The following is a 17,231-nucleotide window of genomic DNA, read 5'->3' as shown; positions in this document are numbered from 1 at the left end:
CTCTCCCTTTTGATGATTAGGTGGTGAAGAACATTTAACAACACCTGTGCAACTGCCTGCAATGATTCAATTTTGGAGACTTTTATTTCAATCTAGTATACTAGATTGAAATAAAAGTCTCCAAAATTGAAAGGCAGTGTGAGTGAACAAGGAACAAGAAGTCTCTTTCCTGGGGCCTTTTATTAGAACTGACACCTTTCACTTCCATTTCAGCCAGCAGTGTTTGAGTGGTAAAGATGCAGAAAACCACTCCAAATATTTCAGTAAGCCATATGTCGTTTCCAAAACTTAAAGCTGCCTGAGCTGTACTACATATCTTTCTCTCTCTCTCTCTCTCTCTCTCTCTCTCTCTCGCGCGCGCGCGCGTGCGTGCGTGCGTGCGTGCGTGCGTGCGTGCGTGCGTGCGTGCGTGCGTGCGTGCGTGCGTGCGTGCGTGCGTGCGTGCGTGCGTGTGTGTGTGTGTGTGTGTGTGTGCGCGCGCACACACACACACACACACACACAGGTATACCACATCTCAGCACTGTTCTTGAGATAATCTGAACCTGACCCAACAGTGAACTGGAGAATAATTGAGTGGGGAACACTTTCTGTGACCTCCAATGTTCCAATTCCATGCACAGTATCATCAATGGAATGCAGGGACAGGAGTTACTAAACCAGTGCAAAATCTCTCAATCACTCACAATGTGCCATTGTAAAGGCTTAGACCAGGAACACAATTGCCTCCTGATACAAGTTTGCGAGGGCATGGGTTCAAATCCTGGCTTGTGTCAAATTAAGCTGGGAATACAGTACACTTTTAGCACAGTTTTACCCTTCCACTTTCACCATTTTGCCTTCAAGGTAACAGTAAGGTCTATCTGAGTCCGTATGCACTCAGGCACAGATTGTTTCATAGTATGTTGAGAGGACTAACTCTTGCTCAAAAACCCAAGAAGACTATGTTAATTACATCAGTGAGTTGAAAACATTCCACTTATAGGTTACTATTTCAAAAGCAGTCAGGGGCATCATGTGTGTTTCAAACATTAGGATTTTCACATCTCAATTTGAGGGCAAATCAGGACAGGTGGAAACTTGTTTATAACCAAGTGAAGTTCATAGCAAATTGCTCTCCTTTTTCTTTTCTTTTTTGACATATCGCCCAGCCGATTCTATTGGTCGTTATTTGCCAATCACAGGTATCAGTCCAATACGGGCAGATGAAAACCTTTTTTTATAAAACATAATGTAGAAATGGATGCTTGGAGTAATTTAGAATATTTTCTTTTTTTGCACTTATAGTTATTTATAATTATTATTTTCCCACTGAATTTTACTGTTAAACTGTTCTTCTTCACAATAGAACAATACGATTCTGGTAAAAAAAAAAAAAAAAAACTGTTGCCCTTTGATGAAAACAATTATGGATATGGTTCACTAACTTGCTATTTGAGCATTACATAGATTCCAAATTCTGCAGGGATTTCTACAGAGACTATGAGGACACAGTATGGTTACAGTATGGCTTCTATAGACACACTGCCTCACATGCAGAGGAGCCTGGGCCGCCTGTCTGACACAGATGACCACAAGCCAAGACCTTGTCATCCATCATAATAACGAAAGAGACAGGGGGGGGGGGGGGGGCTGAGTCCCAGGGGTAACCCTGTGCAGGAAACCCCCCCATACACCATGACACACATGAGTACTGAATGTTCCTGATGGGGACAACAATCTCAATTTGCCTTAAACTCATCCTTCAGAGCATAGACAGCAATCTTCACACACATAAAACCATGCACAGCCACACACTTCTATCAAGCTAAACTAGAAAAAGTGCTCCTCGGAGCACAGGTCTCCGCCAGGTCAGGTGGCGCTATAATAGGCCAATGTGAAAAGGGTGCCATTTATTGTTAGGTCTTTCACGGCAATCAGACACTGAATTAATGATTTGAGGCATTTTGTTCCAAAAATGTGTTTTGCTAAATTAGACCTGCTGGTGGCGCTATAACAGACCAATGTGAAAAGGGTGGCATTTCTTCCTCGGCATAGTGGGAATGTGCGTGTGAAATTTCACGGAAATCGCAAGCTGCGTGCATAGTTTGAGTCTTTTTGTTCAAAACGGACCAATCCTGCAAACTTTGGAAGCCAACCTTAGGCAATGAGGATGGACTATGGGAAATCGGACAGATCTGTGTTGATCACATGACTGTAGAGATACTGTGTACCGATTTGCATGACGTTTGGATAAAATCTGTAGGAGTAATATAAAGAAATGGGTTTTGCACAAATCGGCCTCCTGGTGGCGCTATAACAGGCCCATGTGAAACATTTGGGGCAGAGGTTCTGAATTGGCATCCAGGGAGTGTGTGTGCACAGTTTCGGAGCGACCGGGCCAACGGTGCCGGAGATTAGCTGCTAACACACAGACAGGACGGACGGACGGACGGACGGACGGACGGACGGACGGACGGACGGACGGACGGACGGACGGACGGACGGACGGACGGACGGACGGACGGACGGACAGACAGGGGGTAAAACATACTCTCTCGCCATGCCTTTCGGCCTGGCCGAGACAATAACAGTAGTATACAGCAGTCAGTGTATTTAGCTTACAATTCCTATTTAAGACTATAAATGAATGTTCCCATAATTCTGTAAACTAAACGATGCTACGTTTCTGGAAGTATTGAATTTCATCCAGTTAAAGATTTCAACTAAGAGAAGTGAGGAAATACTTATGTCATATACTGTATATACAGTGTACTGTATATATACAGTACAGTATATGTGTGTCCATGGGAGCATTATCCGGTGTGCTGACTATTTTTATGAATTCTGTTTAACAAGTTGTCAAGCGGGAGACAGACAAACTACAGCATAGAATCCCTTACATTGGAGCAGAGTGACAAAAATGCAATCTGAGGTAAGACAATGTAAGACTTTTAGTTAAGCTCACAAGCAGAATCTCCCATGGTGTATAAATTCCCCCTATGTTAAGGATATAAAGGGGGAAATCACCCCTTTCTGAAAAGGTTTTAGGCCCTAATAACGACGTGGATTCCATGTGGATTTATGATGTCACTTGGCCAGTCTATGATGTCAGTCATCTCCATATGGCAAAGTTTCAGCCCAATCCAAACTCCATTGAAGTTCTGAAAAGCACAAAATATTCTTCCTTGGGCTACTGGCAGCGCGCACCAGAAATGTGGCAATGATCAGCGGTTTGCGAGATTATCCCCGGACAGACAAACATCCTCCTCCAGAAGGCTCGCCCCATAGAAGCCACGCCATAAAAATAGACAAATAAATAAACTTGACATACTGTATCTGCGTCTCTGCAGTGGTGGAAAAAGTACTCAAATTCTTTACTTAAGTAAAAGTACCAATACTGCAATATAAAAATACTCTGTTACAAGTAAAAGTCCAGAATTCTAAATTTACTTGAGTAAAAGTACAAAAGTATTGGCATCAAAATGTACTTAAAGTACCAAAAGTAAAAGTACTAAATATTTGAAAATAGCAGATCTACAAGCTCACAACGCGTCGCGATGCGACGCGTTGTGAGCTTGTAGATCTGCTATTTTCAAATAGCCTAGGTTTAAAGTGGTTAATGTATGTTTCATTATGTCATAATTTATATCTAAAAAGTAACTAGTAACTAAAGTTTTCAAAGAATTGTAGTGGAGTAAAAGTACAATATTTGCCTCTGAGATGTAGTGGAGTAGAAGTAAAAGTATTGGAAATTGGAAATACTCAAGTAAAGTACAAATACCTCAAAATTGTACTTAAGTACAGTACTTAAGTAAATGTACTCAATTACTTTCCACCACTGCGTCTCTGTATTGGCTAGCAGCCAATACAGATATTGTACAAAATGCAAATATTGACCCGCTATATCGATATATCAATACGATATATCAGACTATCACTACTATGATGTCCAATACCTCAGGTGATGTGAAAAACAAAGAGGATCAGGAGACTAGTAGACAGGAATTAGAGAGGTTGGGGAGAGAAGAGAGAGAGAGGGGGAAAAGTCCTCATCTACACTCCAATGAAAGGCGAAATGTCTGCTCTCTACTAGATGTGGAACAAAACTGGAGGCTAGGACAGCACTGCCGGCCGCCAGTAGGCCTGACCACTCTGGGGAGGGAGGGAGGGAGAGAGAGACAGAGAGACAGAGAGACAGAGAGAGAGAGAGAGAGAGAGAGAGAGTCCACCCTGCACTCTGTCATTTACAGATGCGGAATGTGGCAGTCAGCCCTGAACACTAATTACAGACCATCTCTCCCTCTCTCTCTCTCTCTCTCTCTCTCTCTCTCTCTCTCTCTCTCCCCCCCCCCATTTCCCTCTGTCTCTGTCAGGGCCAGTCAACCAGAACCAGACTTACCCACAATCCTTTGCTCCTACCTTCAGTCTCTAGGCACAAATGCAGGCAGTACCCACTACCAGGGTACTCACCACCCCCCCCCCCCCACACACACACACACACACACACACACACACACACACACACACACACACACACACACACACACACACACACACACACACACACACACACACACACACACACACACACACACACACACACACACACACACACACACACACACACACACACACGCTGATGGATTTAAAAATACACGTTGATTTCAGGAGCAAATCAAATATTTGACATTTGATTGATTGAGCAAGCACACTCATTTCATTGAGTTACTTGCTAGTGAAGTACCTCTCCAACTACTCCAGCATGACAATGAACTCAACAAGACTTAAGAATGGCCAAGAATTAAGAATGGCCAATAATTTATAACGCAGTATTTTGAGGAAGCTAGTCAATCCATTGGATGTCATCAACTTGCAGAGGCCTGAAACATGGTAATGCAATATTCTTAATATACGTAATTGTGCAGTCAAAATAGTCCCTAGATAAAATATTAATTTACAAACAAAATTCAAACATCATTGACTTATTAACTGCACAATGTTGTTTAGCCAACATTGATTCAGTTAGTAAGGTAAGCTCAGCAATGTTTTCATGACTTTGTGGAAAATGTAAACAGATGCAAAATACATTTAGAAAAACACTAATGGGAAAATGGTCTACGTTTTTGTATGTATAATAGATTAGGGCAGGGCAATATATAATATAATATAATATAATCCTACATAAATATTGTCTTAAGGGAGCAGGCAGGCGGACAGACAGACCTCTGACATCACGCTCATGTCACCATGACTCAGCCATAACCATATAAGGAGCTACGCCCAAATATGGAGTGTGTTCTAACCTCAATGTGTCGTCATGACATCAGCAAACAAATCAGTCAGCTCCATACTGTATATGGGCACAAAAGGGGGCATGCCCATATATGGGCATTCACTACTGATGACATCAGGGATCTCCATATATGGCCATAAAAGGGACACGGACTGACAGATACAAAGATCTCCATATATGGGCATTAAAGGGACTCTCCATATATGGGCATAAAAGGGACAAGGACTGATAGATAAAAAATATCTCCATATATGGGCATATCAGCATTCCCAGATATGGGCATATACTGATTACATCAGGGATCTCCATATATGAGCATAAAAGGGACATGGACTGACAAATACAGAGATCTCCATACATGGGCTTATCAGTCAGATCGGTGGAGCGACGTAGGTGTGAGGGCCGCATGGCGGCCCGAATTCTAGATGTTCAACTACGCAGATATACAGTATGTTGGTTACTTGTTCACTTATGCTATGCATGATATTTAGATAGACATACTGTTTGCTTCTTCACAAATATGTAATTTAGATACTGCAGCATGTTGTTTAGACACATGCCAGGTTTGACTTAAAGCTGGTATTTGAGTTACTTTGTAACACTTAATTGTTTTCTTTGGCACTCTATTTACTTGACCTTTTACCTAACCCTGTCATTTGTTGACTATGGTTCATGATGCCACTTAGTCCGATCTTGCACTTTGTACGTCGTTATGGATAAGAGTGTCTGCTAAATGCCTAAGTTGTAAGTTGTAATCAGGTCTTATAATTGTAAACCCTGCGGTATATTTTAACCATTATTTTCTAATGGTCCATGAAAATAGCTTACTTTAATTAATTCACGAATTAATGAATAACATTAGGCGTAATGAGTTAATGATTGAGACGTAGCCTATGCCAGTGTGGTAGAAAGACTATACTTAACTTTCCCACCAGCAAGTTAGCAAACCATGGCATAATTCTGAGAATGCAATTAACTTGCTAGTTTATTAGCTTGGCAATGGCCACAGACAATGATAAATGTGAAACACAATAAGTGTGGTTTCATGTTAATCCCAAAGAGTAGTTAGTAGCAAACGTACCTGAATAATTGAGTCAATAGCTTATAATATTAGTGTCGTAATGTTAACTAATAATGGCTGGTAAATTGTTAATAGAAGCAGTCAGATACATAATTATGAACTCAATACTCAAAATCAAAACATACATCCTGCTGTGCATTACAACTTTACAAGTGTGTTGCCTCTGCCTGTAATATACAAAAATAAGGTATTTATAATATATAATAATGTGTGTGTGTGTGTGTGTGTGTGTGTGTGTGTGTGTGTGTGTGTGTGTGTGTGTGTGATATATATATATATATATATATATATATATATATATATATATGGTGTGAGCTTGTAGATCTACTATTTTCAATTGTGACCTTGTAGATCGGCGTTACTACTGTGTAGTAAAACTGAGAAATGTGCCCAGATGTCCACTTTCAAAATAAATACAGGGTGCATTTTTAATGACTTGTTGCTGATCTCAGCCTACCCTCAGTCATATCTCCCATAATGTTAACCTAGCATGCAGCCTAGTAATGTTTGGGCACAGTTTGCAATGTGACGTTTCTCCTGAAAGTAATTGGAAAATCAACAATAAAACTTAGTAGGCTATATTTGATAATGTATTGTCACTGCATCGATGCATAATCGTCCACGTCCGCATGGCGATGCATTCTTAGAATAGATGTATTTCCAATGTGTCCAGCTCTTTAATAAATATAAAATAACATTTCAGGTGGGCTGCCAATTTCAACCAATCAGTGGCTTCCTCGCAGATCAAACCGGCAGTAATGTCAAGTACACCATGAGTCGTAGTCAATGGGCTAAACATGCCAGACCACCGGTATGGTTTCTCTAGACTAATATCAATGCGTAGATATTAGTCTGGAATCTCTGTGTGGAACCTGCATTTCCAAGGGGCGAATTAAAAAATGCCTCTGGTGATAACTCCGGCCCATATTTGCACACTGGGCCCTGATTGGTGGGAAATCCAATCACAACTGAGTAGGGCTAGACCAAATCTGCAGAGTCCTTTTTTTTTTTTTTTTTGCACTGGCAGATTCGTCTGGTTTCCAGGCTATGGTTTCTCTTCCACTGGAGTGTGTTTCCAACGTGACAAGTGAATGACGAGTAACGACTGCAGCTGCGAGGTAGAAAACTCATAGAAAACATGTCCCTGCACACTGCAGGTGACATATGACATGCCCGCAGGGTACCATGTGACGAACAGTATGTTGGCTTGTAGCTAAGCCTATCTGTCTCAATTTTCTTTCATTCCCCTTGTCTCTGGTACCTATCTTCATCCATCTCTATTTATCATACCCACTCTCTCCCTCGTTTAATACATCCATCTTTACCTTCTCCTCCTCCTCACTAGTTTTTTCACCCCCAGACACAGTCACACTGCTACTCGCCCTGGCACGGCCTAGGTATGGGTGTGTGCTGTGAGGACATACGCACGCAAGCGTGTGCACGTAAGGTACCCTGGCAGGCAAAAAAAACACACGCACGCACGCACACACACACACACACACACACACACACACACACACACACACACACACACACACACACACACACACACACACACACACACACACACACACACACACACACACACACACTTGTTTGACAGAGCAGAATATTGTACTTTTTTTGTATAAGCACTGTTTGATGACTATATAGGCTACATACATACTGATAAGAGGTACAGTAGGTAGACAATGTTCATATTAGAGACAGAGACTGTGAGTGTGGTTATGGTTTTAATGCGCTTACATGCACAATTGTATAAAGCTTTAATTTCCCCCTGGTGCTCAATACAGTGAAATCTAATCAAATTTTGCAAAGACGACCCAGTAATTTACTTTGTCCTAAATCATGATAACTTTTACCTCATATGAAAAACGGAGAATTGGCTTTCTTCACTCCTTCCTTCCCACACACAACAAACAGGTATTTAGATACCCATAAATCACAGAGAAGAAACATTACATTCCTCCTTTCTCACTCAATGTCTCTCCGTTATTATGCTCACTCAACATCTGTCACGTGCATGTCTTCCCAGTGGGCCACAGGACCATATTTCAAAGAGAGCAAACGTAGTAAATGACTGAATCATTGCCACTAGGCCAGCACTGAGTACACATACATGCATATCATCTACTCTACTCTACTCTTCTTTCATCTCCTTTCCTTCACTCTTCTCATGTATTTCCTCTTGTTTCACCTTATCTACTCTCCTTATCCTTTGGGCAGACACTATCGATCATACACTGAGGCGTTACTGTGTGTGTGTGTGTGTGTGTGTGTGTGTGTGTGTGTGTGTGTGTGTGTGTGTGTGTGTGTGTGTGTGTGTGTGTGTGTGTGTGTGTGTGTGTGTGTGTGTGCATGCATGCGTGCGTGTGTTACAAATGTGTTGTGGGTATACACATTATTGAGTGTATACTGTGTGCGTGCGTGCGTGCGTACGTGTGTGCGTGCATTTGTGTGTGCGTGTGGGCGTGCATGTTCACTTATGTTTACTCTTGCAAACAGTCTTGCAAACATAATAACACAGGGCTCTGTCTAAAGCCTAATTGTCACTTTGTCTGTCTGTTAAAAACAGGTCATGAGCTGTAATAAGCTAGAATAATAATAGTGTGGAGATGCCCCCTCAGCCCCAACCCAACCACACACACACACACACACACACACACACACACACACACACACACACACACACACACACACACACACACACACACACACACACACACACACACACACACACACACACACACACACACACACACACACACACACACACACACACACACACACACACACAATGTCATAAAGCTCTCAATTCAGACACAACACCATCTGGCTAAGCAGTCCTGTCACTCGCTGGTTACTAAAAGAGCACTGTTGGTAAAAAAATAAAAATATAATAATATAATTTTTGGGCTTGGGCACAGCCCAGATTGAAACATAACTCTTCAAATTTACAATTAAAGTTTTCATGTACAGCAAAACTTGCCCATTTCTATAAAGTTAGGGGGTTTCTGGTTGACTCTGATGTATTCACTGAGAACTTGCCCAGTCATTCGTGTGAGTAGTTTCTTTGTTTCTCACACCTTTCGCCATGTTGTTGTCGTGTGAAAACTTGGCAACTGCATTTTGCACTTCTGGGTAGAATTACTGTCCTTTATTGTGCCAAGTCACATTAATAGGTCAAATAATGTAGTATTACAAACATGAAGTAAAATTATTGTGATAACTGAGTCTAAGAATCAATGTCTTTCGATAAACAGGGGAATATTTTCAGTTTACAATTACTGTTTTTTAACTAATATAAATTAAATCGTCTTTTGTCTGGTTTGTTGTGTTTTTTCTCTTCAACTCTATAGTCTTTTTATTAGTTTAATAGAACCTTTTTCATAGCAAACAATGTTATAAGTCACACAGCTGATTGTAATAACACTAACTGTGGGTGGGTTTCATGTAGGTGTTATTGTGTGCTCAGCCTGATCTCCAGAGATATACGTAACATTGCACGGATCCAGTGCACTTCATTCCGTGGATAGTCGCCTAGAAACCCCGAAATTGCGTGCATATGTACGGCGAGTCCCACGGTGGGCGTAACCAGTCGCAACCCGGAAAAACCCGGAAGCAGAGCAGTCCCCACAACAAAATTCACGATTCTGTGCCTATCGGTACATAACTCAAACGGCGCTGAGTAGGCACAGGCGAACGTCACACCGTTCAGGACGGCAACTCGGTCGCCTTAGCTCCCTCGGTGGTCCTTCACGGGGTGACAGTTCGCCTGTGACTGCGCGCCTCCGAAATGGTTTTGTCACAAAGGGAGCGCCGTACATATACACGCAATTTCGGGGTTTCGAGGCGACTATCCACGGAATTAAGTGCACTGGATCCGTGCAATGTTACGTATATCTCTGGAGATCGGGTTGGTGTGCTAGCAGATCCTTACAGTTATCCTCCAGCTGGCATACAGAAACATCTAAATGAAACAAATAAATTAATGTTATTTATGTTATTAATGTATCAATGTTACTAGACATTACTAGACGTGGGCACTAGCCTACTCGGGAACGATGCAAGTCGGGAACGATGCAAGGTGAGAATGTGTGCCCCAACGGGTTATGCAATACCTGTTTACCTGTTGTACCCATTGTCAATAAAACGTTGTACCCGGCCTGTCTGTGTCCCTATTATGCCCTAATATGGGGATCCCTGATGTCATCATTATGCCTATATAATATATGGGCATATTGGTCAGACCGCCAGTTATGGACAACCGCATATCTGTCCAACTTCATGCCGGGCACGCACTCCCTCGTCCCTCGGGTACTCGGCAATACACGTTTACAGTATGTTCAGTTCATAATGACCTGACCTACAGTAACTAACATGTCCAAATACATACTTGTGGAGTACTTAGTGCAGCTGCTAATGTGTAGCATACAAACACAATTTTGTGGGGGGAAAAGTGCTTACATTTGTGCTGCTGGCTGTTTTTAGAAATCATGTATAAGAATGTGTACGTAAACAGCTGACAGGATGTTGACATTTCTTCACACAATTCCCTAGCAACAATAGACTGTTTAGTAGTGTAATATATCCGTGCGGTTGAAACCATCTAAAGTGAAGACTTATTCAGTGAGGAACCAGCAGAGCGGTTGCTGTCAAAACCAGTTAGAGCAGGAAAAACATGAGAGAAAAAGTCTCCCTCTCCTCTTCATCAACATATGTCCACCGTTCCTCTCCTCCTCGTCAACATCTCTCCCCCCTTCATCACCTCATCAGGATCTCGCCCCATTCCCTCATTCCTCTCCTCCTCATCTCTCTCCTGTTCCCTCGTTCTTCTCCTCCTCATCAACATATCTTTCCCCATTCCCTCGTTCCTCTCCTCCTCATCAACATATCTTTCCCCATTCCCTCGTTCCTCTCCTCCTCATCAACATCTCTTCCCCGCTCCCTCGTTCCCGGCTGCTCTTGACATGTTCACAGCACAGAGGCAGGAGGAGCAGACACATACACGCTCTCAGCCTTGAACCCGTCTGACATTCACACATAGGCGTACGGCGGTAACGGAGACATGAATATGCATGAACAAAATGCATGTGCAGACGTGTGCACGCCCATGTAGCATACAAATGGCGAGCCTGTATCCTACATCATTCATGACCTATTAGTTACCTCTCTAGTCACAGGAGAGCTGCACACACTCTGTGTGTGTGTGTGTGTGTGTGTGTGTGTGTGTGTGTGTGTGTGTGTGTGTGTGTGTGTGTGTGTGTGTGTCTGCATGCGTGCGTGCGTGCGCGAGCGAGCGAGCAAGCACATACACACACAGTATATAAAGACATGGCCATTATCAAAGTAACTGGATTTGACAGTTCATTTAGACTACAAGTTAGACTGTCTGTTTCAAAGTACACACAAAGGCACACGCCTTTGTAGTAAAGTAGTAAAGTACACATGAACAGTGCGTGCGTGCATGTGTGCGTGTGTGTGTGTGTGTGTTGGGGGTGCGTGTTTGTATGTGAGCCAATAAAAAGCAATCAAATGAGAATAATAACGCAAAACCAAGTGAAACAAAAAAATATCTCTCTTCCTCTTTCATTCTTTTTCACTCCTCCAGCCAGCCACCCATCTTTCTTTGCTCCTTTACTGATGACACCAGCACACACACACACACACGCACACACACACACACACACACACACACACACACACACACACAAGCTTCCTCTCGGTCCTCCTCACCAATTCCTCCCATGCTGCTATATACTGTACATATAACGTCATATCAAACTAGACTTGTTTATTACCAGGAGCCCTTTATGGCCGGATAGATAAGAGTGGACAGCATTTCATTAACACGGGTAAAACCTGGCTCGTTTATCTGCCGGTGAAAAAAAAACAATGATTTTTAATGAATTGCCCAGGGAGGATGATTCATTTCATTCACAGGCAATTTTCTCCCAAGACCTAATGGGGAGATTGTGCTGTCTAAACGTAAACTGTCGCTATTAAGGATAACACAATAACACAAATAAAGACAGAGTGGTCTTGAGGAAAAGTGCAAATCCAGCTCTGAGCTCTCCCTCTGTGTCATTCTCTCGCACACACAGAAACACTTTCTTCACGCACTTCTCTCTTCCTTTTTATTTCAAGCTAACACAAAAAATGTTACATGTAAGCCTACAGAGTAGTATGTGAACTCTATTCTCTACGTAGGGTAGGCTACACAAGCACATTGCACACACAAGCCATGGATCCAAGACGGTCATCTGTCAGATAATATAATGTCGGTCATGATGTATCAGGGCTAATTACAAGTCCAAAATATGATGAGCTCAACCAATTTCAATACACTGTGGTTATAATTGAGTTAGACCTTACTTTGGAATTGTGACCACTAAAAGACAGACACTGACTGCAGACTGAAATTAAATTAAATTAAACAATTTAACTTGTTATACCAACAACAACAACAACAAAAAACTGCTGCCACAGCCACACAGTGTAGTGTAATATGGAGATATAAGACCACAGTGTAATATATGGAGATATAAGACCACAGTGTAATATATGGAGATATAAGACCACAGGACAGTGGCACACTGTGACTGTACGGTCCATCACAACATTCACCTGGATGATGACAAGCCTGTCTGTCAGCGCCGGCGGGCGGTGCCGCTGTGTGGACGGAACGGACGGGGTCCCGGTGCCTCCCTCTCTGTCTGTCTGTCTCTCAGTCCCACCGCTCCTCCGCTCTGCTCCTGACCTTCAGCCGAGATGAGATGAGATGAGCAGCGATTTAACGTGCTTTGTTTCACATCAACGCACTTCTGAGTTGAGGAGTAAATAATCCACTGGCTGCTATATAACGCCACACGGAGCGTTTGTTTTGCTTGCAGAGTTGTTGCAGAGACAGACAGCGCAGATTAAGTGTGTGTATGTGTGTGTATGTGTGTGTGTATGTGCGTGTGTGTATGTGTGTGTGTGCAGACTAGTCAGTCCGACTGGCGCTGTGCTGTACTGAGGCTGAGCCGTTCTGTTCTGTGGGCAGGACTGGGGAGCCAGACAGAGCGGAGCGGCAAGCAAAACACACACACACACACACACACACACGCACGCACACACGCACGTACACCGCACATACACACAAACACAGCCACGTTTCAGCTGCCCCCACCTACTACCGTAATACTCAGAAGACACGGCGCAAAGATGAAATGCGTAGGCTACTTGCAGTCTTTTTTTAACGGTCTATATGTGAGTAACCTACTCAGAATTCAGAGGTTAGTAATGTATCGTCCAGTAGGCTACCTCATTTCGAGACAGTCCTCTAAAACGGACACATAAAGACACGTTGATTCATGTTTTAGTATTTATCATAGACAATTTACATTACAGTTCTTGTTAATTGTCGTTGAGATATAAGTAGGCCTAAGGTAGGCTAATAACTGGTCCTCTGAGGGAAATTAAAGTGTACAAAATATAGGAAAGTTGTTAAACTAGCACAATCTATATTTGACTTGAATTTGAATTGAAAAACGACCAAAATAAATACAAATTCTATACATATATTTTTTCTTTTTCCTCCTTTTCATTTGGCCCCCTTCAACCTCCCAGCCCCCACTTTGAAAACCTGACTGTGGCAGTCCAGGAATTCCCAACCAACCTGTGGGCCGGGGCCCACTGGTGGGCCGTGAGGATATTGCAAGTGAGCCCCCATAAAATTGGCATTGACTTTAAAATTGAAATAACAAATTACGTTCCATTGATCTAAGCTGGAACCAAATCAATTGATTGATCATTAAAATAAACATGCTCTGAAAATTCGAAATTCGAAAATGGCCCCTGTCAAAGTCTTAACCTAACCTTTGACCTGTAGGCAGTACCAACCATGCAGTCCTGTCTTAAACTAGACACAGGATCTACATGTCTCAATAGAGGAGCAGGGAGACCAAATACAGCCACCCCAGTAAGTAATATTGCATTAACACACAGTACTCTCTACGGTACATACAGATTAGACAAAATAAAAATGTATTCACTTCAAGGTTTCATAGTCCAGCTTTAAGCTGTGACTTTTATATGATTTTTTTATAGTCTGTATGTTATGCAATGCTCTATTGTTGTAATGTGAGTCCTGTACTGTATGTCCATGTTGTCAATAGACGCACATGTATTACCTGAGGCATTGACTTATGACTCATGTTGGGTTGTCATTCCGCCATGTGCCAAGCAATATCTCTTCCCTATGTAGTAGGCTATAGAATAAAATAAAAAAGAATAGCGCTTAACAGTACTCCTCTTTTCCAGAGATAAGGGTCATTATGTGATGCCATTTCAGCCATCCATTTGTAAGGTCAGTTCCTATGTGCCTCAGTGAGCCAATAAGAGTAGGTCATGTAAGGTCTAGTTTCAACATCAATCCTATCTGACTACAATACCGTTTTAATGACAGAGGCTTTGAATGGGGTCAACTATGAGTCCCATGGGAGCTGTACTAGTTACTACCATGATGATGGATGAACATAGAGAGAGCTGTCTCTCTCTCTCTTTCCCTCTATCAATTTTTCCACCTCTCCCCCCGCCCTCACATGTCCTGCAAGAAATGCTGATTTTGTCCCTTTCAGGTGTCGCCTGAGCGCGTTACCTTGGACGCAGTGGCCACCATCATTCTTCCTGACAGCCAATCAATCAGCCATGCAATCAGGTAAGAGAATAAGGTGGAGAAATGCATGGAATAAGGTGATGCTGGCAGGTCATACACGTTGGTACACACCAGATGTTCACCTATAACAGGGTTTGTCTACTCTTAGGAAAAGATATAGCCTCTTGGGACCACGAACAGGAAGGAGGTATAGGGTAAAGTATCCATCAACTGCTGTGAATTCGTTTTTGAGACAGTTTTAACGGCACTTGCATATTTCCACTGGGGACAGTAGTGTAGGCTATGTGTATTATTTCACCCCACTCAATTCACCGGCACAACTTTGAACCATAAAAGTCGTTCTCAAAAACATTATCCCGTCGAGAGGCTTTTGCTCGGTGGCACAGCATTTCACTGCAGATCAAGTAGTACGACGTTCAATTCCTGATGCCCCTGAACATGTTTCTGTCCACAAAGGTTTTATTTGTTGTTTCTATTTTTTCTTCCAATTTAGTCGTTGTGTCAATTCCCCTCTGACAATAAACTAGGACGTGGTCCCTTTTTCTGCTAACCTCCACATGTTGGTCTGGGGGAGGATGTAGAGAACCCTCCGAAGTATCCTCCGATGCACATGTAGGGAGTTGGCAGCCGCTTCTTTTCACCTGACAGTATAGGCTACCCTTTAGCCTGATTTATACAGCACTTCGTCGTACAACATTGTAAGTGCACCGAAAATAGTGATCTACAAGCTCACAACGAGTCACATCACAGTATTTTGCCTTGTCATGAATGTTTGAACGAATTTGTGACACCATGGACAGTGAAAAGTACAGATGCGCCCAAACATGAAAGTGCCCAAATCCTGAGACAGTGGGAGAAACCAAGGCTGTGTCTGAAATCACTCCGGTACTATATAGTGCAATATACAGTATAGTGATTACGCCATGAAGTGAACTTACTTCACTTAATTTGTTTATTTACGGGACATTGCACGTTAATGAACATTCAATAAATGTACAAGAAGTGAATCAATTGAACATGATGTCATGTAAACATGCCGGATTTAGCTCCGTACTTCCCACATACTGTATAACAACATCACATGAGAAAAACTATAACATACTATAACATAATAGCCTACAAATACGTTAAAAAAAATACAATATCTAATTTAAGTCTAACTAACAACCTAAATACCTGCTATAAAGTGTTGTAATAGTGTGCGAATGAGTGATCATTATTATTATACTAGTGGACTCACCATTGAAAGCTTTATAGACCAACAGCAGTATTTTTAAATACATTCTTTGACACCCAGGGAGCCAGTGTAAGGATTTAAGTGTTCTGACTCAACTGCAGTCGTCTGATATAATTTTTACTGGGATCTGTAAAGACACCGTTACAGTAGTCAAGTCTACTGAAGATGAATGCATGTGTAACCTGTTGTGGCAGGGAATTTACTAATGAAAATAATTGTATGACTACACCACCTTGATGTTTGTATCAAGACAATTAATGACTAAATCTGGGTTCCCCAATATGCAATATGCAAGTTAGCCAATGAGATTTGAGACAGAGTTTTCCCCAAACACATGGAGTTTATTTAAGTTTAGGACAGAACAGTATTTTGATATAAAAGTACAACTGTTTATTAAATGCCTAATTAAAATACAAAGTTGGGCGTGGACAAGTTTTTCTAGATCCTGCTGAGACATAAGTCCTTTAACCTATGCTATATTTTTGAGGTGATAGTAAGCTGGCTTTGTGATTGTGTTAATGTGGCTGTTTAAATTCAGGTCTGATTTTTAAAAAATGATTGGATTGTGTTTAATTTAGGTCAAATAGCATATGGCTTACAATGGAGATCACCTCGAGAAGGGGCGCTGCTTTGGTGGTGATGCATTTCCGGTCAAAACTACTCACCTCACTTCCCCTCAGCCAATGAGATACTTGGCCACTCCATATTCATCGCACTTGTCCCATTAGCCCATTGGCTCTCTTTGTAATCAGCCAATCACATTCTGTTTTCACTCCCTGTATATACCCCACTGTTTCAGTTCACCACCATTGATTCATCTTGCTTAGTCAAAGATCCTTAATATACCAAGGCCCACACCTCGCCACTAGCATGAAAAGTAGTAAACAAATGATGTCCTAAGTGGGCGCGGTCACTCCGGGTGAACGCCAGATCTCACGAACATCGCATGATCGTTGTTGCTCGATCTCACAAGAGTGTG

At 42.2% G+C, this 17,231-nt stretch overlaps 1 protein-coding gene across 2 annotated transcripts in view; it reads right to left on the bottom strand.

Annotated features, from left to right (window-relative positions):
- Window positions 1–13,376, bottom strand: part of dok4 (docking protein 4) — a 69,208-nt gene extending 55,832 nt beyond the window's left edge. For both annotated transcript variants that reach the window (XR_013933074.1, XM_080426904.1), the window contains exon 1: window positions 12,984–13,376. The gene's annotated coding sequence lies outside the window, so the exon portion shown is untranslated. The remainder of the gene's footprint in view (window positions 1–12,983) is intronic.
- Between the last annotated feature and the right edge of the window lie 3,855 nt (window positions 13,377–17,231).

Source organism: Gymnoscopelus braueri (genome assembly GCF_963280865.1).
Source record: "Gymnoscopelus braueri genome assembly, chromosome: 1".
Classification (NCBI taxonomy): domain Eukaryota; kingdom Metazoa; phylum Chordata; class Actinopteri; order Myctophiformes; family Myctophidae; genus Gymnoscopelus; species Gymnoscopelus braueri.
Note: the sequence above shows the minus strand (reverse complement) of the source record. Positions and strands in the feature narration are given on the sequence as shown.